The sequence below is a fragment of the Heloderma suspectum genome, chromosome 1 (assembly GCF_057233095.1).
Source record: "Heloderma suspectum isolate Gila_16-S chromosome 1, 16-S_ref, whole genome shotgun sequence".
Classification (NCBI taxonomy): domain Eukaryota; kingdom Metazoa; phylum Chordata; class Lepidosauria; order Squamata; family Helodermatidae; genus Heloderma; species Heloderma suspectum.
The window spans coordinates 379726809-379752191 of NC_139458.1; the positions used below are offsets into that span (position 1 = coordinate 379726809).

General features: G+C 44.3%; 1 protein-coding gene across 1 annotated transcript in view; it reads left to right on the top strand.

The window, feature by feature from the left end:
• The window catches only part of LOC146359929 (uncharacterized), an 88196-nt gene extending 63341 nt beyond the window's left edge, over nucleotides 1-24855 (top strand). Inside the window, exons 5-7 of the transcript XR_014786852.1 lie at nucleotides 16052-16160; nucleotides 17804-17891; nucleotides 24600-24855. The gene's annotated coding sequence lies outside the window, so the exon portion shown is untranslated. The remainder of the gene's footprint in view (nucleotides 1-16051; nucleotides 16161-17803; nucleotides 17892-24599) is intronic.
• Nucleotides 24856-25383: the final 528 nt, after the last annotated feature.

Here is a 25383-nt window from a genome sequence, read left to right on the forward strand (position 1 = left end):
TGGGCAGAAAACCAGAGGAGCAAGGCTCTGTCTTCCCTTGGTTTGTTAGTCATGTGAACATAGGAACATAGGAGGCCGACTTATACTGAGTCAGACCATTAGTACATCTAGGGTAAGTCCCTCTCTTGGAGAAGATCTTGATGTTGCAGTGCACACATGGTGGTATTCAGTGCTACTCTATCCAGTGGGCTAAGGTCATGGGGCTCACTCATTTTATATGCGTAAGTGTTGTCTCATGCTATGATTTTGGGGAGAGACTGGCCTACTTTTAACCAGTTGGCCCAGTCTGAGAACTTTACCCTGCTCTTGGAAGGTGATGCCCAGGACCAGACCAAAGATTTCGCCCTCAGCATCTCCAGGGAACAGTGTTGTTACAAGAGAGTGATGCCGTAGTGGCACTGGCATTTGTTCAGACACATCCGGAAGAGCAGAGCCCTGTCCCTGTCACGCGGGGCCTCTATTTTATTCTAAAAGATGACCTGTTGTATCCAGTTGCTCCAACATTAGATTCCTTTTAATGAGTGCACCAGTTAGTTCTCTCATCAACCCTTTGGCAGAAGTTGTTAGACCTTTCCCATGACATTCCTGCTTCTGGTCATCAGGATTTTGAAAAAAAAAAAAACTCGGGATCACATTATACAGAAGCTACTGTCTGTCTTACCCAAATATCCAATGGCCCAAGGGCAAGAGGGGGTCTCACTGGACCCCTTATGCCCTTACTGGCAGTCAGGGGCCGGACCTACATGGAGACGGTTTTTGCGGTGATTCTGTTTAAATGCGGATTTTCATGAAATCGGGTTAGCGCCTCCTGGGGCAAACGATAGCCAGTAGCACTGTATCATAAAAAAACCCTAGTTGTGTGGGGGCAAACAGCACCTAAAACTGCATTAGTTTGGGGGTCAGGTGGGTGGAGTGAATGAGCGGAGGCTTGCTCTCCCCCCCCCAGCCCCCATGCTCAGTGAAGCTTTTAAAATCAGTACAGCTCTGTGTACTTTTGCACTTCCTCTGCTTCTCAACTGCACTTCTCAAAAGCATCAGAGCTGGCTCCTCTCCCAACTCTGGCACACAGACAACAGGCAAAGGAATTCTCCCCACCCCTCTGCTCCTGTACGCGGCAAAGTGCAATCGAGGGCAGTGAATTACTTCCGGGTAGACATGTTCAGCCCTCTGCTCTCCCCATGCCCCCACCCCATGCAACTTTCCCTTCCGCCAGTCAGTGCCACTTCCACCAGCCCATGCTGAAGCCAGCTGAGGTCACATGGACTCCCAAACTGACCTGAGGCCGCTGTGATGGGAAAATCCATCACAACATAACTTTGGAAAAATACAGATTAAAGGAAGAGATGCCGCACTAGCTATGGGGAGGGGAGTGCACATCTGACATGATCGTCTTGGAGGTGGAGTAGAACCAGAGTAAAAGACCCATGTAGATTGTCCCAGGATTTAGTTTGAATGAGATGGTATCAGTCTTTTGGGTCCCGTGCACCGTCAAAGGGCACATGCATATCCTCATTTTTATCAACTACGCCATCCACTACCATGAAGCTATTCTGTGGTAGAATACTTCAGCCCTCATGCTAGACCTGGAGTTATTGAGATTATTTTTTTATTAGTATGGGTAATAAAATTGTGGAAAATACAAGTAATTTCTGAGTTTGTGCATTTCTGGAGTTTGTGCATTTCTGGAGTAGGGTCAGTACGGAAGAAATGACATTCAAGGTCCCCCCCACCCCCACGACACAGAGTAATTAAGAAAAGAAGGTCTTACTTCAAAGTAAGCATGGATAGAGTCAGGCTATACAAGGGTTAGAGGTTAAAGCAGTCAGAAATGAAGCGCCACTTTCTGAAAAGGAACACATTTGCTCCCCTCCCCACGCCCCCCAAATCCAAACATTAAGCTGTGTGGTAATTGGGTTTGGATAGTACTGCTGTTTTTGACTGTTGTCATGTCAAAATAATTTCTGAAAGTGTTGACATAGAAAATTTTCTGAAAAACATTGGTCCATTTTCATTTTTACTGTTTTTAACAAAGTACATGTTCAAATTTATTTATTTTTGATGGTGGGGTTCATTAAGGCAAGGTGGGATTTATTTAAACCAAGGCAATTTAAAGCAGCAAGAAAAAGGCCAGTTTAAATCACTGCTAATATGTATATTTCCTGAACAAATGTGCTAATCAGTTGTTGTAACAAAGAATTCATATGAGTTTGCAACTAAATTAAGCCATTGTTGTTCTGAAGAGCGTGCATGATTCAAAATCTCCGGCCATGTAGCTGCTGTGCCTTTTGCACTACAAAATTTGAATCTTTTCAGAGACAGGAGAGTAACTGTGAAATTAAATGTTTCTGTTTTGCTCTTGTATGCATTCGAGGACACTAAGCAAGAGCATTTTTTTGAAGGAGACGTGTCCAGAACTTTTTGGAACAAGGCATAGTAGTTACTGAGTAGTACACCAGTTCTCTATGAGAAGAAAAGTAAACGTGCAAGTCCACTGGCTGACAGCCTAAATGTAGTTTGCATAATAATAATATTAAACACAATATACATTACTTTTTGTACTATCTTTATAATGTTTGTCCTCAGAAGTCAGAATTTTTGCCTCTGGTTCGTTCTTTTTCATAGAAGAGTAGGCTTTAACTCACTGTCATTGAACACAAGAACATAAGAAGAGCCATGCTGGATCAGACCAAGCGTCCATCTAGTCCAGCATTCTGTTCACACTGTAGCCAACCAGCTGCCCACAGGAAAGCCACAAGCAGGATATGAGTGCAACAGCACCCTCCCTCCTGCCCAAGTTACCCAGCAACTGGTCTGCACAGGCATACTGCCTCTGATACTGGAGGTAGAATATAGACATCAGGTTTAGTAGCCGTTGATAGCTTTATCCTCCATGAATTTGTCTCACCTCCTTTTAAAGCCATCCAAACTGGTGGCCATCACTACATCTTGTGGAAGTGGATTCTGTAGTTTAATCTATGTGTTGTGTGAAGATGTATTTCCTTTTATCTGTCCTGAATCTCCCACCATTCAGCTTCATGGGATGATCCTGTGTTCTAGTATTAAGAGAAAGAGAGAAAAATGTCTATCTACCCACTTTCTCCACACCATGCATAATTTTGTACACCTCTATCATGTCTCCCTTTACTTGCCTTTTTTTTCTAAGCTAAGCAATCTCAGATGTTGTAATCTTTCCTCGTAGGGGGGTTGCTCCAGCCCCTTGATCATTTTAGTTGCCCTTTTATGCACATTTTTCAACTCTACAATATCCTTTTTTTTAGGTGCGGTGACCAGAACTGTACACAATATTCTAAGTGTGGTCACACCATAGATTTGTATAAGGGAAGTATGAGTTTGGCAGTTTTATTTTCAGTTGCTTTCCTAACTTTGCCTAACATGGAATTTACCTTTTTTTTACAGCAGCTGCATACTGGGTTGACTTTTTAATCAAGTGGTCCACCACAACCCCACTTCCTTGGTCAGTCACTGTTAGCTCTGATCCCATCAGCATATACACAAAGTTGGAATTTCTTGCCCCAACGTGCATCACTTTACACTTGTTTACATTGAACTGCATTTGCCATTTTGATGCCCATTCTCACTGTTTGGAGAGATAGTTTTTGAGCTCCTCACAATCCCTTTTTGTTTTAACCACCCTAAATAATTTGGTGTCATTCACTGAGACCAAGTTTGATAAAGGGTCATGTATTGAATCAGCCTTCCCCAGCTTGGCACCCTCCATGTGTGTTGGACTATAACTCCCATCACCCGCAGTCAGCATGTTGCTCTATTAAATCCTAAGTGGGATGTGATGGGGGAGTGAAGTGGCAATCTTCTGCCACTTCCAAAGTCCTCCTGGCTCGTGTGGGCCAGTGCAGGAGGGGGATGTACTTTTTTTTTCTTTCCCTTGGCAGATTTGAATTTTCTCTAGCAGATTTTAATTTCTTTTCTCTGGCAGATTTTAAAGGAGGGAAAACATTTCACCAATCTGAGGCTGACATAGGAAAGGGCCCTGACCCTGGGGCCCCATGGTGAAATGGAGTGTTTTTGGATCCAGCAGATGGAAAGCTGACCCCATCTCACCCTCAGAATGCTCTGTTTCATGGCCTGCTGTCAGTAGAAACACCACTGGAGGCAGATTTATGCCTGTCAAGCAGTGAAGGCTGGTGGCTCCAGTGTCAGTGGGGCAGTGCATCCACTCCGGGTTTCAGTCAGAACTCTGAAGGAACTATCCAAGGAATGTGCTCCTCACTGGCAGAGTTCCTCTTTGCTGGCATAGGGGCTTCCCTACCCCTTGGATGACTGTCCAAGAAGGTTTGGATTGCTCTATCAGGCTGAAATCCTGTATCCAAATGGGGAGCCCCTTTGAATTCTATTACATCTGAGAAAAGGATTGCACTTTATGAGCATGTGTAGATTAGACCTTAATATGTTTGTATTAAATTCCAATTTCATTTTAAATTAGCAGTGCTTCCAGACAAGGCTTTGTATTGTGCAATTGCTTTACCTCATTCACACAATTTTACAGGGATCCAGAAGATGATGTCTTCTGTTTGTAACCTCCTGTGTTTCCCCACCACTTCTTCTTTCATTTTCCTTACCAGAAAACATCTGTTAAGAAGGAAAAGACCGAATAGATGCACAATGCCTTTTGATTGGTAGCGCTAGGAGCCCTCTGTCTGGAAGCCCTCCAGGGTAATATAACCGAAATTATAAAAATCTGACTTTCAATATTATGTTTCAGTTTTTAATTTCACTTTCTTATCCACTCTGGGGAAGGATCAGTGAAACTGTGTTTTGAAGAGAAATGTCAGGCCAGCAGTACTCTACAAAGGTCTAGAGGGCCATTTAACTCATGCATACTTACGTGAGGGTTTGCTTGTGCAGCTTGTGTGGAAAGAGGATGTAACTACAGTGATTAAAGTTCCTGCATTTTTTTTAAAGTGCAGTATGTTTCCTGCCTGCTCTCTGTTCCAGTCTTTACTTCATCTCCTTTGCCAGAAACAACACAACACAATGATTTTATCAGAGAGATGTGAATCATGTGTAAGGCATTCTGGAGAACTATGATGTATTCAACTGAAGTTAATGATGACATTTCCAGTTCTATTCTGCGCTGTTCAAGGAAAGTTCGGCAAAGTCATGTCTGGTCGCAGAGTCATGGATACCGAGACATACATAGGCTGGGCTTGACCTGCCATGGAGTCCAACCTATCTTGGTCAAAATTAGGCCAATGTGGATTGGATCGTTTGGTTGTTGTTACTGGGGAACATGTACAATAGAACAATACTTGTTTCCTGGTCTTCTTTCAGGCTGATGCAGAAGAAACGTAGCTTATGCCTGATGGGGTATAGATCTCTAATCGTACTTATTTGTAATCTGTTCAGAGAACATTTTATTGGGTTAAAGATATAATAAATAAAATAATCTAATAAAATAATAGTCTTGTTTAGAGAGCAAAATATGAAAGAAAATGTATAGTAATTGCTTTGAACTATCTATATTCCTATGATGGCCAGGCATGGGTTATTATATTAATTTGTTCCTAGTTTAGATCAGGCCAGGGCTGAGAACAGAATGTTTTACAGAACACTTAAGTGTCAATTAATAATCTGTCCTCCACCCCACCCCCATCCCAAAGTGATGAATGGCCCCATAAACCACTTTATTTATTTATTTCATTTTATTACATTTATATCCCGCCTTTTCCCCTCCTTAATGAACCCAAGGCAGCGTACATAATCCTCCTCCTCTCAATTTTATCATCACAACAACAACCCTGTGAGGTAGGCTGGGCTGAGATTCTGTGACTGGCCCCAAATCACCCAGTGAGCTTCACGGCTGAGTGGGGACTAGAACCCGGATCTCCTGACTCCCAGTCCAACAATCTCACAACTATACCACAGCATATCCTCCATTTTGGGGCTGTCTGCAACATGTGACACAGCTACTACTGGCCACATTAGCATAAGGATATTAGACAAGCCTTGGGCTTATTGGATCACATCAGACCAAAGGGACATCCAGTTCAGTACTAATGGACTGGATGAGGGCCAGTAAACCGAAGCTCAATCCAGACAAGATGGAGGTACTGTTATTGGATGATTCATTCAACACTGTGGGTGGTGTTCATCCTGTTCTCGAAGAGGGAGCCGAGAGGATCACGTTTGCTGCTGTGGGTGCTTATAGATCCATCCGTGTCATTCGAGGCACAAGTATCTTCTGTGGCACGGATTGCCTTCTGCCAGCTTAGGCTGGTATGCCAACTGTGACCCTACCTGGATACAGACAACCCAGCTTCAGCTATCCATGCTACACAGGAAATCTCCTGTTTAGATTACTGCAGTGCATTGGATATGGGACTGCCCTAAAGACAGTTGGGATTAGTACAAAATAAATGAATGCAAAATATGGAAGCTGGGGTTGCTGACTGGAAATGGGGGTTGTGGTCATATTATGCCAGAATTGTACCATCTTCACTGTCTCCCAGTTTGTTTCTGGGGCCCAGTTCAAAGTGCTCATGCTAAATTATAAAGCAGTTCACAGCTTGGGGCTACATTTTCTGAAGGAGCATCTCTCCATGTGTTCCTACCCGAGCCCTAAGATCATTATCAGAGGCCCTGCTCCAGCCCTGGTACAAACTCTCTTGCCAGCTGAGGTGAGAGACCACACGCCCTGCTGTGTCATGCCTCCACAACCCCTTTCCCACGTCGTGCCCCATTCTCCTTCCTGCTGCTGCTGTGTCGTGCCCGCTTCGCTTTATTGCATCATACTTCATCCACCACCTTCCCACGTTGTGCCCCCTTCCCCTTCCTGCATCACATCCCCCACCCCTTGCCTTTACAGCATCACATTCCCCCACCCCTGTTTCCCCGTACCTTTACTGGTGAGCCATACAGCTGGAGGAAACACCCAGACTGGCACTTCAGAGAGCCCACCCAACCAAAATGCCTGGTGCCAAGGAAAGACCCGCTCAGTGCCGGTCATTTCGGCCAGGCCGGCTCTCTGAAGAGCCAGGCCGGTTGCTTCCTCAGCCAGTGCGGCTCTCCGGAGGATGGCTGCTCTGAAGAGCTCCCCCAGCCACTCTCTCGCTGTGGCAAATGGTGGGGGAGCAGTTGGCAAAGCTCTCCAGAGCACCCACTGACAGTGGTGGTGGGCCCTCCCGGTGGGAGACAGGGGGAGAGCTTGGAGAGCAGGCCTTGTCAATAATAGCCCCCCCCCCGTTATGGAATACCACCCCCAGAGAGGTCCACCTAGCACCTACTTTTTGGCATCAGGCCAAATTGTTTATTGTGCTGTTTCTATTTTTAACATGGATTTTGGATTTTATCTTTGTTTTTATTGTATGTGCCCTGAGAGCTGTTAGCTATAGGGTGATGAATACATTTTAGGTAAAAATTAATCCCAGGAAGCTCTCAAGCAGGGAATAATGATAACAAAGACGGTTGTCCCCAGTGTGCTTTTTGTTCACAGAGACACACTGGGCATCTCTACACCAGCCTAAAATCCTGCATTTAAAATGGGGTTTTCTGCTTCCATTTTAAATGTTGTTGTTCAGTCATTCAGTCGTGTCCGACTCTTCGTGACCCCATGGGCCATAGCACGCCAGGCCTTCCAGTCCTCCGCTCTCTCCTGGAGTGTGCTCAAGTTCATATTCATAGAATCATAGAATAGTAGGGCTGGAAGGGGCCTACAAGGCTATCGAGTCCAACCCCCTGCTCAATGCAGGAATCCAAGTCAAAGCATCCCCGACAGATGGCTGTCCAGCCTCGTCTTGAACGCCTCCAGTGTGGGAGAGCCCGCCACCTCCCTAGGTCATTGGTTCCATTGTCGTATTGCTCGAACAGTCAGGAAGTTTTTCCTGATGTTCAGCCGGAATCTGGCTTCCTGTAACTTGAGCCCATTATTCCGTGTCCTGCACTCTGGGATGATCAAGAAGAGATCCTGGCCTTCTTCTCTGTGACAACCTTTCAAGTACTTGAAGAGTGCTATCATATCTCCCCTCAGTCTTCTCTTCTCAAGGCTAAACATGCCCAGTTCTTTCAGTCTCTCTTCATAGGGCTTTGTTTCCAGTCCTCTGATCATCTTTGTTGCCCTCTTCTGAACCCTCTCCAGTTTGTCTGCATCCTTCTTCAAGTGTGGTGCCCAGAACTGGACACAGTACTCCAGATGAGGCCTAACCAGTGCTGAGGAGAGGGGAACTAGTACTTCCCAGGATTTGGAAGCTATGCTTCTATGAATGCAGCCCAAAAGAGCATTTGCCTTTTTTGCAGCCACATCACATTGTTGGCTCATATTCAGCTTGTGATCGACAACAATTCCAAGATCTTTCTCGCTTGTAGTGTTGTTGAGCCACGTATCCCCCATCTTGTAACTGTGCATTTGGTTTCTTTTTCCTAGCTGCAGAACTTGGCATTTATCCCTATTAAATGTCATTCTGTTGTTTTCTGCCCAGCGCTCCAGTCTATCCAGATCACTTTGAATTTTGTTTCTGTCTTCCAAAGTATTAGCTATCCCGCCCAATTTTGTGTCATCTGCAAATAGGATCAGCATTCCCTGCACCTCCTCCTCCAAGTCACTAATAAAAATGTTGAAGAGCAGTGGGCCCAGGACTGAGCCCTGTGGTACCCCACTCGTTACCTCTCCCCAGTTTGAGAAGGTCCCATTGATAAGCACTCTTTGAGTCCGATTCTGTAGCCAACTGTGGATCCACCGGATCATTGTTTCATCTAGCCCACTTTGAGCTAGTTTGCTCATCAGGATATCATGGGGCACTTTGTCGAAAGCTTTGCTGAAGTCCAGGTATATGATGTCTACAGCATTCCCATGGTCTACAAGGGAGGTGACTTGATCAAAAAATGAGATCAGATTTGTCTGGCAGGACTTGTTTTTGACAAATCCATGTTGGCTTCGAGTAATCACGGCATTGTTGTCAAGGTGCTTCCAGATGGATTGCTTTATCATCTCCTCCAGAATTTTCCCTGGGATTGATGTCAGACTGACTGGTCTGTAGTTCCCAGGTTCCTCCTTCTTACCCTTCTTGAAGATAGGGACAACATTAGCCCTCCTCCAGTCATCTGGCACTTCCCCCGTCCTCCATGATTTCTCAAAGAGAATAGACAGCGGTTCTGAGAGTTCTTCTGCCAGTTCCCTTATTACTCTAGGATGCAGTTCATCTGGCCCTGGAGATTTGAACTCATTCAAAGTAATTAGGTGTTCCTTGACCATATGCCTGTCGATCTCAAGCTGCAATCCTGCCCCTTCAGCCTGTACTTCGCCTTTCCCAGGGGGGTCATAGACCCTCTTTTGGGAGAAGTCTGAGCCAAAATAGGAATTGAGCACCTCTACCTTTTCTTTGTCATCTGTTATCGTTTTGCCATCCTTATTTAATAGCTGAACCACCATTTCTTTCCTCTGCCTTTTACTATGCACGTAGCTGAAGAAAGCCTTTTTGTTGTTTTTAGCATCCTTCGCTAACCTCAGCTCGTTCTCAGCTTTAGCCTTCCTGACACCATCCCTGCAATTCTGTGCTACCTGCCTGTACTCTTCCTTTGTTACTTGGCCTTCTTTCCACTCCCTATATGTGTCCTTTTTTGTTTTCAGGTCATCTCTAAGCTTTTTGTGAAGCCACATTGGCTTCTGCTGTTGTCTTCCACCTTTTCTTCTTGCTGGAATTGTTTGTGATTGTGCCTTGAGAATTTCCTTTTTTAAAAGCTCCCACCCATCTTGGATTCCTTTTCTCGTTAGCGTCGCTTGCCATGGGACCTTACTGATCATTGTTCTGAGTTTATTAAAATCAGCTTTCCTAAAATCCAGGGTACGCGTTTGACGACACTCGGCTTTTGCTTCCCTTAGAACCAAGAACTCAAGTACAACGTGGTTGCTTTCCCCCAGAGTTCCTGTAACTGCTACTTTATCCACTAAGTCATCTCTGTTGGTTAGGATCAAGTCAAGGATAGCCGATCCTCTAGTTTCTTCCTCTACTTTCTGTAGGAGAAAGTTATCCGCCACACAAGTCAGGAATTTCCTGGAGGGGCCATGTTTTGCAGAATTTGTCTCCCAACAAATATCGGAGAAATTGAAGTCCCCCATTACTACTACATCATGCTTCCTTAAAACATTGGTTATTTGCTTTTCAAAAGTTTTATCCTCGTCTTCTCCTTGGTTGGGTGGCCGGTAGTAGACTCCGACCACCAGTTTCCTTTTATTCTTTGCTCCATTTATTTTGATCCAGATGCTCTCGATGGGGCTACCAAGCTCATCCTCCTGTATTTCTGTGCAGAGATAAGTATTTTTCACATACAGTGCAACCCCACCTCCCTTTCTGTTCCCCCTGTTCTTCATTGCATCGTTATTCATGTTACTCAACTGTTATTCAACTGTTATTCATTGCATCGGTGATGCAATCTAGCCATCTCATCCTCTGCCATCCCCTTCTCCTTTTGCCTTCAGTCTTTCCCAGAATCAGGGTCTTTTCCAGAGAGTTTTCTCTTCGCATTAGGTGGCCAAAATATTTGAGCTTCAGCTTCAGTATCTGTCTTTCCAATGAGCAGTCAGGGTTGATTTCCTTTAGGATGGACTGATTTGACCTCCTTGCAGTCCAGGGGACTCGTAAGAGTCTTCTCCAGCACCACAGTTTGAAAGCATCCATTCTTTGGCGCTCAGCCTTCCTTATAGTCCAGCTCTCACAGCCATATGTTACTACTGGGAAAACCATAGCTTTGATTAGACGGACCTTTGTCAGCAAGGTGATGTCTCTGCTTCTTACTATGCTGTCTAGGTTTGCCATAGCTTTCCTCCCAAGGAGCAAGCGTCTTAATTTCATGGCTGCAGTCACCATCTGCGGTGATCTTGGAGGCCAAGAAAATAAAATCTGTCACTGCTTCCATTTCTTCCCCTTCTATATGCCAGGAAGTGATGGGGCCAGATGCCATGATCTTAGTTTTTTTGATATTGAGTTTCAAACCAGCTTTTGCACTCTCCACTTTCACCCGCAACAAAAGGCTCTTTAGATTTTCTTCGCTTTCTGCCATGAGGGTGCTATCGTCTGCGTATCTGAGGCTGTTGATGATTCTCCCGGCAATCTTAATTCCAACCTGTGATTCATCCAACCCAGCGTTTCTCATGATGTACTCTGCATATAAGTTAAAGAAGCAGGGCGACAATATGCAGCCTTGTCATACTCCTTTCCCAATTTTGAACTAATAGGTTGTTTCATGTCTGGTTCTTACTGTTGCTTCTTGGCCCTTGTACAGGTTTCTCAGGAGACAGGTGAGGTGGTCTGGTACTCCCATCTCTTTAAGAATTTGCCAGAGTTTGTTGTGATCCACACAATCAAAGGTTTTAGCGTAGTCAATGAAGCAGAAATAGGCGTTTTTCTGGAATTTTCTTGCTTTCTCCATGATCCAGCGAATGTTGGTGATTTGATCTCTAGTTCCTCTGCCTCTTCAAAACCCAGCTTGTACTTCCGGTAGTTCTCGGTTGACATACTGCTGAAGCCTAGCTTGTAGGATTTTGAGCGTAACCTTGCTTGAATGAGAAATGAGCACAATTGTACGGTAGTTTGAACACTCTTTGGCATTGCCCTTCTTTGGAATTGGAATGTAAACTGACCTTTTCCAGTCTTGTGGCCACTGCTGAGTGTTCCAAATTTGTTGGCATATTGAGTGCAGCACTTTAACAGCATCATCTTTTAGGATTTTAAATAGCTCAGCTGGAATACTGTCATCTCCGCTAGCTTTGTTGTTACTAATGCTTCCTAAGGCCCACTTGACTTCACTCTCGAGGATGTACAGCTCAAGTTCAGTGACTGCACTATCATGGCTATCAGGGACATTCAGATCTTTCCTGTATAGTTCTTCTGTGTATTCTTGCCACCTCTTCTTAATCTCATCTGCTTCTGTTAGGTCCCTGCCTTCTTTGTCCTTTATCATGCCCATCTTTGCACAAAACGTTCCCTTGAGATCTCCGATTTTCTTGAAGAAATCTCTAGTCTTTCCCATTCTGTTGTTTTCCTCGATTTCTTTGCATTGTTCATTTAAGAAGACCTTCTTGTCTCTCCTTGCTATTGTCGCATTCAGTTGGATATATCTTCCCCTTTCTCCCTTGCTTTTCGCTTCCCTTCTTTCCTCAGCTACTTGTAAAGCCTCCTCAGACAGCCACTTTGCTTTCTTGCATTTCTTTTTCTTTGGGATGGATTGAGTTGCTGCCTCCTGAACAATGTTACAGACCTCCGTCCATAGTTCCTCAGGCACTCTATCAGGTCTAATCCCTTCAATCTATTCGTCACCTCCACTGTATATTCATAAGGGATATGATTTAGGTCATACCTGAATGGTTTAGTGGTTTTCCCTACGTTCTTCAATTTAAGCCGAAACTTTGCAACAAGAAGCTCATGATCTGAGCCACAGTCAGCTCCAGGTCTTGTTTTTACTGACTGTATAGAGCTTCTCCATCTTTGGCTGCAAAGGACATAATCTGATTTCGATATTGACCATCTGGTGTTGTCCATGTGTACAGTCGCCTCTTGTGCTGTTGGAAAAGAGTGTTTGCTATGATCAGCGTGTTCTCTTGGCAAAGCTCTATTAGCCTTTGTCCTGCTTCATTTTGTACACCAAGGCCATGCTTTCCTGTTATCCCGGTGATTTCTTGACTTCCTACTTTAGCATTCCAATCCCCTATGATGAAGAGGACAACTTTTTTTGGTGTTAGTTCTAGAAGGTGTTGTAGGTCTTCATAGAACCATTTTAAATGCAGGCTCACAACTGACTCCATTTACACGTGCTTCCTTTGCCCCCTCCCCCTCCTTCTCCCTGTATCTGAGTCTTCCATTATCTGTCATTGATCTCGCTCCTCTTCTTGCTGCTTTAAGTCTTTTCACGGAGGAAACTGAAGTGGAACACAACAGGGTAATTTGATAGCTCATTATCTGTGATCTGTTTAAAAATGGAACAAAGGGCATTTTGTGCAGGACATGGCTGGGATGATCACGGTGTCATGTAAAGAGCCCGCAAACTTCCATGAAGGGGTGATCTCAATTGCAGGATAAAGGCTCCGTGTGAAGGAGCTCGCTGCCTTTGAGCATGAAGATGCCATTTCTACCTGCCATAATGGTCACTGCCTTATCAGGGCTTCTGATCACGGGAGCTGTGCAAGTGCATTCAGCAAAGGTCTAAAAAGAAGCTGGGCATGCAGGGACACTGGGGGTCAGGCTTATGTGCACGCCCATGTCCCCTTCCCCACATTAGCCCTACACAGATAGGACTTGTATGAAAGTATTAATTAAGTCAGAGCATTCGAGATCAGGAATGTTAGGATGACGGGGGGGGGGGGGAGAAAGGAAAATGAAGAAGGTCAGCGAAGAGAGCTGCTCAAGCCCACAGCCTTATAGTTAGTTTCCTGCAGAGGGCATTAGGGTTGAGGAGATACAGGTTTCGAAGCTAAAAAACCCTCTCCTGTCACACCAGGAAAGGATCATCCAGAACCTCAACCCCCCCCCCCCTTATGCTCACGTGGTACACTGCATTTTATTGCATTTCCTACTTATTTATTATAATAGCCTCATTGGAACGTTTACTGCAAAAATCTAGACTCCCTCACCTCATATACTGTTGTAGGGTTGGGGCTGTATGCAGGAGAGGGTTAATAGAACCAGAAGGACTGCTGGAGATTAACTTAATGGTTCTAGCAAATGTCTCTTTTGTTAGGAAAATAACAGGTAAATAGCCCACAACAACTAGGAAACAGTTGGGGACCATTCTGGAAGATGGGAGCCATTGTGGGGAAAGGGCATGTCTTTCCTCGCCCCCAGGGCCCGCCCTAGGATAAAGAGCACCCTGGGCGAGGAGTGCCCTTGGTGCCCACCCCCAGCCTTGTAGTCAGGCTTGCAGGGCCGCCCAGAGGACTGAGCCTGGTGCAGATCTGATGTTCATCAAGAACGACATTGCTCAAAATCGTTGCTCAAAATCAAAATCAGCCACTATGCTACAGTTTGCACAAGCCAGAGTTTGAAAAGCAACATTCTGAGCTTGGCAGTGCACTACGCAACACAGCAGAACTATCACAGGTTTTATTTATAATATTTTTTGTTTTGTAGCAGTTCCTATCCTTTGGTAAGTATTCTTTATTTTAGAGCATCCATTATTTTTATCTTAAATAGTAAAGAACACTTAGAAATAAAAAAGGTATCCAGATGACCTCTCACGGCTTATGGCTTTATGTTGTCGTTGTTGTTGTTATTAATATAGCATTTATAGTGTTTACAGTATTTGAAGTGCTAAGTGCATGGTAACCTTGCCTCAAAGCAAAGCTGTGTTCTGCTGATTTTTACCTAGCACATATGACATCACAGTGGAAACTGGAAAAGAAACATACTTGAAAGCTAATTGAAGGAAGATCATTTTTGTAGTTTTTGTAGTTAGAACCCAAACAACTGTTAAACCTTGAAAGAAAAGTTACAGACACTTGCTTTTTGCCACCCTCCCTCACTGCAGACAGTACATTAAAAAAACACAGCCACTAAGCTCAGCTTGGTGCCTCCCTCAGCCCAGCTTGATGCCCCCCCTCAGCTCAACATGGCAGCCCCCCCAGCTTGGCACCCTGGGCAACTGCCCAGCTCTCCACCCTCCTAAGGCCGGCCCTGCTCACCCCACTTCCAGGAAATGGATGAAGTAATCCAGGTGTCTTTGATCCTACAACAGACAATGGGTTATGCAAGGGTTGTTTAGCCCTCAAATGACTCCCACTGGCTGGGTTCACATGACATGACAAGCCATGGTAACCCCCAGTCAGGGGCTGCATATTCATAAGGACGGCCAGCATGTGCTTACAGCTCCATGAGGGTAAATCAACCCATGATGAGCTGTCGTGTCATGCTGGGTCTTTATGTGGAAACTAGGTCTTTATGTGAAGGAGCAACTACAGTTTGAGGGGGACTAAGAAGGCCACAGGGCAGTTTAGGGCTCTGGAAGAATTTTCAGATGCTGACCATCTCCCTAGAGATCTGATGTGGAAGCTGAGCAATGGACTTTGGCTATTTGTTAGCATGTTTAAGCTGTGCCTCGACCTACCTATGCTGAACCTACATATCTGTAAAAAAAATGGAAATATTACAAAATGCCAATAAGCCTCTGATGGCTTCCTTCTAAAAACAACCAAACCTGGGTAAGCGCTACACCCCTGGAATGTCTCAGCACCCGGGGTGAGTGCAGCAATATAGTGCAGACACTGGGCCTCTTTCCTGTGGCTTTTTGGAAACATTTTCTTTTTGTCTGAATGAGCAGGGCAGGTGAAAGGCTTCTGCCCAGTCATCTGTGGTGCTTCTCGGAGCTCTGTCCCTGGGCTTTGTGATGTTCTCCCAGGTGGCTTGGCCAGACATCCTGCTATTTCCAAAAGCAAAAGTGACACATGCTAGATCTTGCCATAGTTGCTGCAAAGACTCCAGAAGGGGTGAGGTGGAGCTGAGTCACCATGTGTCTGGAAACGTACACGAAAAATGCCCCTGCTTCATGTAAACGTGCATTCTGGCTATGCACCCTGTGATTGAAATGGAGAGAGAGAGAAAGGGAATTCTCTGGAGCATAAGTTGGTTGTGACTTCCTTTGTCTCCCTTATGCAGCACTTTGCAAAAACTCACCAAAGCCTGCTTGCATGACACATGAGGAAGCTAAACGTCAGTGCATGAAAAGGCTTTGCAAAGGCACCTCTGTGAGGTGCTGTGGGGTATGGCGTAGGCTGGGAGCATAAGTAAAGGAGAAAAGGGAAGGGGGAAAAGAAATTAAAGCAGGCAAAGGGAAACCCAGGGGATTCTTCTATTGTTTCAAACAATGGCCGTTTAAAGAGAAAGTCCAGTGGATTTTTGCCCTTTATTCCTTGTGAAATTGCTAAATGCACATCGAATAGTGGTGAAAAAAGTGCAAGAAATATAAACTGAGGGGAGGGGGTGCAGGGGTGGTTAGGATAATTCTGTACAGTATTCACAATATTAGCTGAAAATACTATTTTATCTTTTCAGCTCAACCATTGTTTGTTTGTTTCTTCATCCCTGCCATATAGGGGCAGTCCCAGATGCAGCTCGACACCCTGAGAGCCTCATTTGAATGTCTGAAACCTCTTCCCACATTTCATCGTAAAACTCTGATCCATGACTTCAACATTAATCAAGGTGCTTCCAGAGACAGGGCTTCTAATGCTACTGATCCATTGTGCAGCTATTCTACCCCTTAATATTTTTTTTCTTGTAAAAAAAAGGGTGGAAGATCCAGTGGGGAAACACAGGAAGGTTACAAACAGAAGACAACAACATCTGGATGAAAGCCTTACCTGGAAGCCCCCCAAAGCAGCCTTCTTCCTCTCCCACTTGACCTGTTTTTGGTAACATCTTGCCTGACAGAGAGCTCGGAAGCTTAAGCTTGCACATTTTGGGGACCTTTGAGTTAGTCTATTAGTCCAATTCTAATATGGATTCCACAGCATTATTCTCTTCTGTGTTAGGAGAATAAGCAAACACCATAGTTTAGCTTGGAAATAAGGCAAGTAATGGGAGACATGATAGAAGTGTCCAAAATCATGCATAGTGTGGAGAAAGTGGATAGGGAAACATTTTTCTCTTTCTCTCATAATACTAGAACCCAATGGAGTCATCCCATGAAGCTGATTGGTGGGAGATTCAGGTCAGATAAAAGGAAGGACATCTTCACACACACACACAGCGCATAGTTAAACTATGGAATTCACTTCCACAAGGTGTAGTGATGGCCACCCATTTGGATGGCTTTAAAGGGGGATTGGACCAATTCCTGGAGGATAAGTCTAGCAATGGCTACTAGTCCTGATGGCTATATGCTACTTCCAGTATCAGAAGTGGTATGCCAATATACACCAGTTGCTGGGGAATATGGGCAGGAGGGTGCTGTTGTGCTCATGCCCTGCTTGGGGGTTCCCAGTAGACAGCTGGTTGGCCACTGTGTGAATGGAGTGCTGGACTAGATGGACCCTTGGTCTGATCCAGCACAGGGCTTCTTATGTTCTTATGTTCATTCCCTACTTTTGTGTTGCACAACTGCTAACTGTATAGAATCAGTACTTTACACTTTAGTTCTGATCTCATCGAGATAAGCTTTCACTCATCCAATTGAAGTGAAATTCTTCGCATGTTTCCTCAAAACTGAGTCCTATTGAGCTCAATACAGCTTACTCTCCAGTAAGAGTGTTTTGGATTACAGCCTTACGGTGCAGTCCTATGCATGTCTACTCAGAAGTGAGCCCCTTTGAGCTCAATGGGGCTTACTCCCAAGTACGTGCGCGTAGAATTGCAGCGTTAGTCATGCAGCTGGACCTCCCAAAACATAAAGGGTTTCTATTTATTAGAATAGCCTTTCCCAACCCTGCACCTTCCAGATGTGTTGGACTACAACTTCCATCATTCCCAGTCAGCAGAGTTTTCCCAGTCAGAAAGGCGATTAGAAGCAACACTTAACCCATTAAATGCTCTTCAGCCACCATTCAGGAAACCCTGTAAGAGATTATGGGAATGTTGCAGCCCTCATGTGAAGGCTGCCAAAAAGGGCTTACCCATTTGGAGCCCTGCACTGGGGAAAACTCTCTGGGACACAATTTGGAATGGAGAAGCCATAGGAGGAAACCTTCTCTCCTCCTTCTTCACTACTCCCAGTTGCCCCTTCCCAAAGTGGCTTGTCAGGATACTGTTGTACACGTTTATGTGTAATGTGTAGTTAGTCCCATATTTTCTGAGTTATCGTGGGGCTTTTTAAAATGGGGATGTTAATCCACTGGATTTACTTTCAGTTTTCCATAGAATTGAGATCTGAGCAGTACACGAGGAGCATTTCCTTTCCTGCTTTTCTGCTATATAACCTCTAGCACAAACATACAGGTGAAAACAGCATTTTCTTTCACTTTCAGAAATAATCCCCCATGTCCCTGCTCTAAAAAAACAAACAAAACAAAACTCATTGAAAGTGCTGTTTGAAAACAGAAGCGAAACTGGAGGGTCATGCTGTCATCTAAAGAACCTGTAAATAACCATGAGTAGGAAATGACAAGTGCACAATAAATGCATCATGTAGAAAAGCTCTTGGTTCAATAGTAAGGCAGAAGAAGGATTGTGATATCCTTCAGAGGGCAACCACTGCTCATTATCATGTGTAAATTCAGGCAAATATATGCAAACTTAAGGCTCCCCATTTGGCAAAAATAGTGCTTCCCAAAACTCTGATAATTGCATCACACTATTTTTGTGACTTAAAATGGATGGCACATTTGAAAGGATGAAAGTGGAGAAGACATCAAAGGTGCACAGAAAATAATTTTAAGTATTAATTAAGTCTGCCTTAGCAGCGACTCAGATTCAGTTCTTTCAAAGTGAAACCAAAACTAAATTCCACACCACCACAATTTAACCCACAGTTCACACTAAAACCTGAAAAGGTTTCAAGTGTAGACTATCCAGTTTAATTAATAATTAAATTACATGATTGAATTACTTAACTTAGCAAAGCAATACATTTAAAACACTGAAGTTTCCTACACATTTGAAGCCCAATCGAAAAACGCTAAAATTTGAAGCCTATGATTGCATGTGTTGTGTTACTTAATATAATGCATAAAATATTTGTGCTAATATAAATCACTTGGGAAGGAAGCACTGTATATATATATATATATATATGGTATCCTAGTTTGGACATGAATGGTCTGTATCCATAGAAAATGGGCTCTATTGCAGCTTCAGATATTATAATTCATGGGAAGGGTAGGGGTGCAAATGCCTTGCATTTCCTGTCTTCTACGTTTCCCCAGTTACATACAGTTTACACACCTTTCCTTGGCAGGAAATGGGAAATGTCTATTTTCAACAATATAGAAAAGCTCAGGTAGGGCATAGCCATTTATGCATTGTCGATGCATAAGGAAATGCATCATCAAATAAGAGAACAAAAGAGCACACCAATTTGCATAACTTTTGCCTCTGATAATGTATAAGCATAGATGCAAATTTATAAATAATTATTATAACACATCTCACCATATTGGGGAAGACAGTGACCAGATGACTTGTGTGCATGCCTGCTCAGTCCACTGTCCGCATGCTACATCAGGTGCTCCAGATGTTTTGGCCTTCAACTCCCAATAGTCTTAGCCAGCAGAGCCAGTGGTGAGGGATGATAGGAGTTGTAGCCAAAATATCTGAATCACAGAATAGTAGGGTTGGAAGGGGCCTACAGGGCCATCGAGTCCAACCCCCTGCTCAATGCAGGAATCCAAGTCAAAGCATCCCTGACAGATGGCTGTCCAGCCTTGTCTTGAATGCCTCCAGTGTGGGAGAGCCCACCACCTCCCTAGGTAATTGGTTCAATTGTTGTATTGCTCTAACAGTCAGGAAGTTTTTCCTGATGTTCAGCCGGAATCTGGCTTCCTGTAACTTGAGCCCATTCTTCCGTGTCCTGCACTCTGGGATAATCAAGAACAGATCCTGGCATTCCTCTCTGTGACAACCTTTCAAGTACTTGAAGAGCGCTATCACATCTCCCCTCAGTCTTCTCTTCTCAAGGCTAAACATGCCCAGTTCTTTCAGTCTCTGAAAGAAGGCCCACAAGTTGCCCACCCCTGTGCTAAATGTTCTTTAAACTGGATTTGGACTGGACAGCCCTTCAAATAGAAGACTGTCCTTTGACAGTCTTTCAAGTAGAGAATTGTCCTCAGCAAAGTAGGACACAGGGCCACCCTAACTGTACTTTTGGATCCCCCTGCATTGCAGGGGAACTGAAACAACTCTTATTTTGCTGGCAAACTACTATAATTTTGCTGGCAAACTACTCTAATTTTGCTGGCAAAAGCTTTTCCCTAATACTCAGTTTAAAAGTATGCTGCTGAATTTTAAACCTTTTTTAGACCAGGAGATGGCCCTTTTGTGGACTGTCATTCTTGCTTCTTCAGTCCGCATCACATTAATTTGCTTCCCTCACAGTATAGCACAGTTTGAGACTTCCATGTTCTGACATGGAGAAAATTGCCCACTACATTATGTCTACTCTATACGGCTTTGCCATTTAGCCATACACAGTCAATGTCCTAGTATGTCGAACTACACTGGGTACCACCCTGTGCTGAGAAACTCAGAGGAAATCCCTGCTTCATGCTAGTCAGTGAAACTTTGTATATTATCCATTCTGTTTGGCTCTCCTACAGTAGAATAAAGCTAACACAGCTGGAAGCATTCTCATCATATAACGCATTCCAGATGTGGAGTCACATGCTAGAGTTTCATACATGTGTTTCTGCAGGATTCCCTCAGGACAGACTTACAGATGGATAAATGGCATCCCACTGTCTATTGCAGTTAGCCAGGTGATGCATGGGGGGAGGTCTGTTTGTAGGTCCCTGGGCTGAATTATTTGTTTGTTTGTAATAAAATGCCTATCCCATAATTTCCTCTCCAAATGGAGGCATTCAAAGCAGCTAAAAAAAAGATACCATTTTAAAAAAATCAAATACAATAATACAGCAAAATAACAAACAGCATTAAAACAACAAAAGAGACAAAACACACACCACACTCTACGGAGCAGTAGGCTGAAAAGCCTGTTGAAAAAGATAGGTCTTCAGACATCAGCGAAACCTGGAATTAACCCTAGCTTCTGCCATGAGTGAGAAAGAGGGTGTAGTTGGTGCCGAAAGATACCGTTCTAAACATATACTTCCACACACGTGAATGTCACTGCAGTCCCTGGAGCTTGCTACCAGTGTGCCATGATCCTTTGGAAAAATGGACCTGAGTAGGGTGGCTATTTATGCATTGGCAAAAAATAAGTCAAAATAGGACACAGATTGGCTTAAAATGTGCAGATGCTGATTTGTATGTATAAATGTGAATGCTGACATAATTACTACAATCTAATAGAAAAACAGGACATCTCGCGACGGTGAGGAAGACCACCTGACATGCACGCCTGCTCAATCTGCTGTCCAGGTGCTTGCTGTCGTTCAGTCGTTCAGTCGTGTCCGACTCTTCGTGACCCCATGGCCCATAGCATGCCAGGCCTTCCTGTCCTGCGCTCTCTCCCGGAATGTGCTCAAGTCCATGTTCATTGCATCGGTGATGCTATCTAGCCATCTCATCCTCTGCCATCCCCTTCTCCTTTTGCCTTCAATCTTTCCCAGCATCAAGGTCTTTTCCAGTGAGTTTTCTCTTCGCATTAGGTGGCCAAAATATTTGAGCTTCAGCTTCAATATCTGTCCTTCCAATGAGCAGTCAGGGTTGGTTTCCTTTAGGATTGACTGATTTGACCTCCTTGCAGTCCAGGGGACTTGTAAGAGTCTTCTCTAGCACCACAGTTCGAAAGCATCGATTCTTCGGCACTCAGCCTTCCTTATAGTCCAGCTCTCACAGCCATACGTTGCTACTGGGAAAACCATAGCTTTGATTATACGGACCTTTGTCAGCAAGGTGATGTCTCTGCTTCTTACTATGCTGTCTAGGTTTGCGGGCAACTCCAGGGTCCTTGTGGAGAGACTTCTTATGGATCTTTATCATTAAACAGGATGTGGGTCGGACAGCCTTTAGCACAGAGGATGTCTTCAATCAGAGGGCTGTCCTTCAAATAGAGGACTGTTTTTTGTATAGCAGGACCTGTGGCCACCCTTGGCCTGAGATCCATTGTGCCAACAAGAGTCTTTCTGTCTTGCCCCCTTTGTGATTGGGCACACCTCAGGACGTGACACGGGCATAGTGACCACATTCACCAGATGTGGGGACACTGAATAGACCAATGGCCTTCCCAGTATGTGTAGGAAGACAACCATATTATTGATATCAATTTCAGACAATAGGGGCCTGTGAAAGAGCTCTGTCCTTTTCTTTTTGTGAGCTCTGAGAGTCATGTGGGTTCTCATAAGGTTGCCAGAGGAGATGCCACTTTTCTGGGCACAGAGATGGTATAATGGGGTCAGGCTGTTGAATGTTTGCCTGGCACACAGTCATTAAAAGCACAGTGCCCACTTCTTCTTTCATGCTTTTGGTGGGAGAAAAGGATCTGGACACTTAATCACTATTTATGTAATACGATGAATGTACATAGTGCTTTTTAAAATTAAGTTTAACTAACCCAAGTTTACAAACTCAAAATCAGACAAAGGCAAAACAATGAGAGGAAAGGGAGGAGTAGGGAAAAAAAGAACCCCGGAGGTTATTCTCCTGTGGACAATTGCATGCAGAAGTACATTAATCAAGCATGGAATTGCAAGTTTGGAAGGGAACCCAAAAGCCGTTCAGGCCAAACTGCTGCCCTGAGGATCCATCCAATATAACCAGAATTTCAGAAGTAACACATAATTTATTCATATAGCAGAAGAAAACAGAACATTGTACATTAGATATAGCACGTTACGAGTAGTGTGCAGAAAGGATCATGATGTACCAGTAAAGTTTAGTAAAGGCACATCTCTATTAGTTGTTTTAGTGCATCTGTATTAGTTGTTTTAGTGCATCTGTATTAGGTGTTTTAATGCAGGAAACATAGAAGCAACAACTGTGGATCACTGGAGAACCACCTAGCACTTGCTGATTGCTGGGATTCTTGGTTTAGATGGGCCTTCGTCTGATCCAGCAAGCCATTTCTTATGTTCTTAAGGAAGAGTGCGTATGCAGGACCACTTAGTATGGATTAATTATGCCTTAACCTTTAAGAGATCATAGGAACATAGGAAGCTGCTCTATGCTGTCAGACCCTTGGTCCATCTAACCCAGTATTGTCAACACTGACTGGCAGCAGCTCTCCAGGGTTTGAGGCACGATTCTTTCCTAGCCCTATCTGGAGATGCTGGGGATTGAACCTGGGATCTTCTGCAGGCAAAGCAGATGCTCTGCTCCTGAACTATGCTTCCTCCCCTTAGATCTATACTTACCTCCTAAGTATGCACTTTTGCCTTGTACATTTAACTTGCACCAGGGGTCTGTGGGGAGTCTGGTGTAAAGAAAAATAGATGAGGCAAGACTGCTCAAGTGACCCCTGATTTCTTGGAAGCATGGGTGGACTTGAGCTGCTGGAACAAGCATCCAACTTGCTCCACCTGCAGCAGCTATGCAGCCTGGGGTGCTTTTAGATCTACTTTGCAGCTTGAGAAATTAATGAGGGCAGGAGGGTGGCCATGTGTCCTCTTCTACAGAGGACCATCCTCTGTTTGAAGGCATTCTCTATTTGAAGGACTGCCTTGTCCAATTCTGGTTTAAAGATAAAGAGCCATATGAACTGCTGACCATCAACAGTTAGCACCTGGACAGGCAGCCATACCGGTCACCAGATCAGTCCTCCACACTATGGGGAGATGTTCTGTATTTATATTTAAATTATAACAATTATTTCTAAATTTGCATCCGTACATATATATTAGCATATGCACATTTTATACAAATCACATTGTATTTTTTTTTCTAAGTGACCAAAACACTTTACACACACCATCCCAGCAGTTCTTACAAGAACGAGCTAAGTCAGCATTATTCTCCTCAGATGTGCCTTGGGGATTGAAAATAGGGGCTTGACTAAGGCCACCCAATATGTTTAATGGTGGAACAGAGTTTTGAATTCATAGCTGTCTCATGGCTCACACCTGTAACCATTTTGGTACACCCAAAACAGAAGCTGAAATTGTTGTGGTAATGCTTTACTTCAGCCTTCCTCAATGTGGCGCCCTCCAGATGTTTTTGGACTATGACTCCCATCAGCCCTGGCTGGCATGGCTGGTGATTAGGGATTATGGGGTTGTAGTCCAACACATCTGGATAGTGCTGTGTTGGGGGAATACTGCTTTAGGGCGCAAGCTTAACTAGATAGGTAGCCACCTCCGAAGTTGGAGGCGACCGCCTATCCAAATCAAGGCAGGAGAGGCACGGGTGGATCGTTCCCTCCGCGCATCTCCTGCCCTGCTGTTTCTTGCTAGACAGCCGTTTTCAGCTGTCTAGCGGTGGGGGGGCCAACTGGGAAAGGAAGCTGCCATACACGCAGCTCCGCTCTCCTCGCCCTGGAACGCCCCCCGGCCCCGCCCCTTTTCAGTCGCTCCACGTTCCTCTTCCGAGCGTGGGGGATGGGGCTTCCTCATGCCGCCTCCGAGGCAGCGTGGAAGAGAGGGGCGGTTGGTTTTCCAGGAACTGACCTCAGAGTGTGGGCTCCAAGGTCGGTTCCTGGAAATGAGCATATCCTGTGGCCCACCAGACAGTGTTTAGTGGCCATAGGATTGCTCTCTCCCTGTTTCTAAAAACTTTGTGTATCACCTTGAGTATTTAGAAAAGGCATTAACAATACAAATAATAATGGCCATTTGTCTAATTTATACAGGCAGCAGCATCCAGTTTTTCTTGGCACAGAATTTGTATTACTTTTGTGCAGAATTTTGCTTTAAAAAACAAACACATAGTACACTCAAGCAAGTCACGTGCTACACATGACAAAGGAAGTTCCCAGATGTAGTAAATTCTGAAGTAAATCACAAAGGATGGGGATTACTGGTATGTCTAGCAAGAATTATTTCTCTGCCTATCACTCACATGACATGTCTAGTTTTTCTTTCTTTCTGTTGCTTTCAGCTTTGCAAAACAGTAGAGTGCTCCTGGTCAGATCCACCGTGTGTCTCTGCGTGTAGCAAATAAGTAATTTTTCATTTTCCCTTCCAAAGGGATTATTGCTAGCCTGCTGCACTTACAAGCCCTGCATCTAACACCAGGAAAGAGCCAAATCAGGGTTTTTGAAAAAAAAGTCCTCCGAATAATGAAAATGAGCTGACATTTCATGTAAAAATGGAAGGAATCTCTTCTAGTTCTCAATATAAAAAAGTGCAAAACTTAATGAAACTATGTGACAGTTTGTTCAATTTATCTGCAGGAAATGCTTTTATTGTGGAGATGTCCAGTTGCGAAATAGCTATGATTGTGGAAAGAACTTAAACAGTGACATGTTCATGCTGTGTCGATGTAGGTTATGAGGCAAAGAGATTAATACAAATAAGAAGACTGCAAAAGTACTCCCACTCAAGAGGGAGGCAACAGGAAAGCATATTAAGAGACAGGAAGATATTGAGGGCAGAGGGACAGTTACAAAGCAGGATCTTGGGGTGTCTATTCAGAATGGGCCTCAACTCCACACAATATCGAAATCAATGGAAATTTTTTTTACTACATGGGCATCTGGCCAGTCTCCTCTGAAAATCTATCTCAGCATAGCACAGCAATTTCCATACGAAGCAAGTGTTGTTTGTCTGTCTTTTGGTGAAGGGTCCCAAGATGTTTCAACTGATCCACGGGGTATACTTTGAAAGTCCATGTTATATAATGCCAAAACCGAGGGGCTCATGGACCTTGTTTTGCTGTCTCC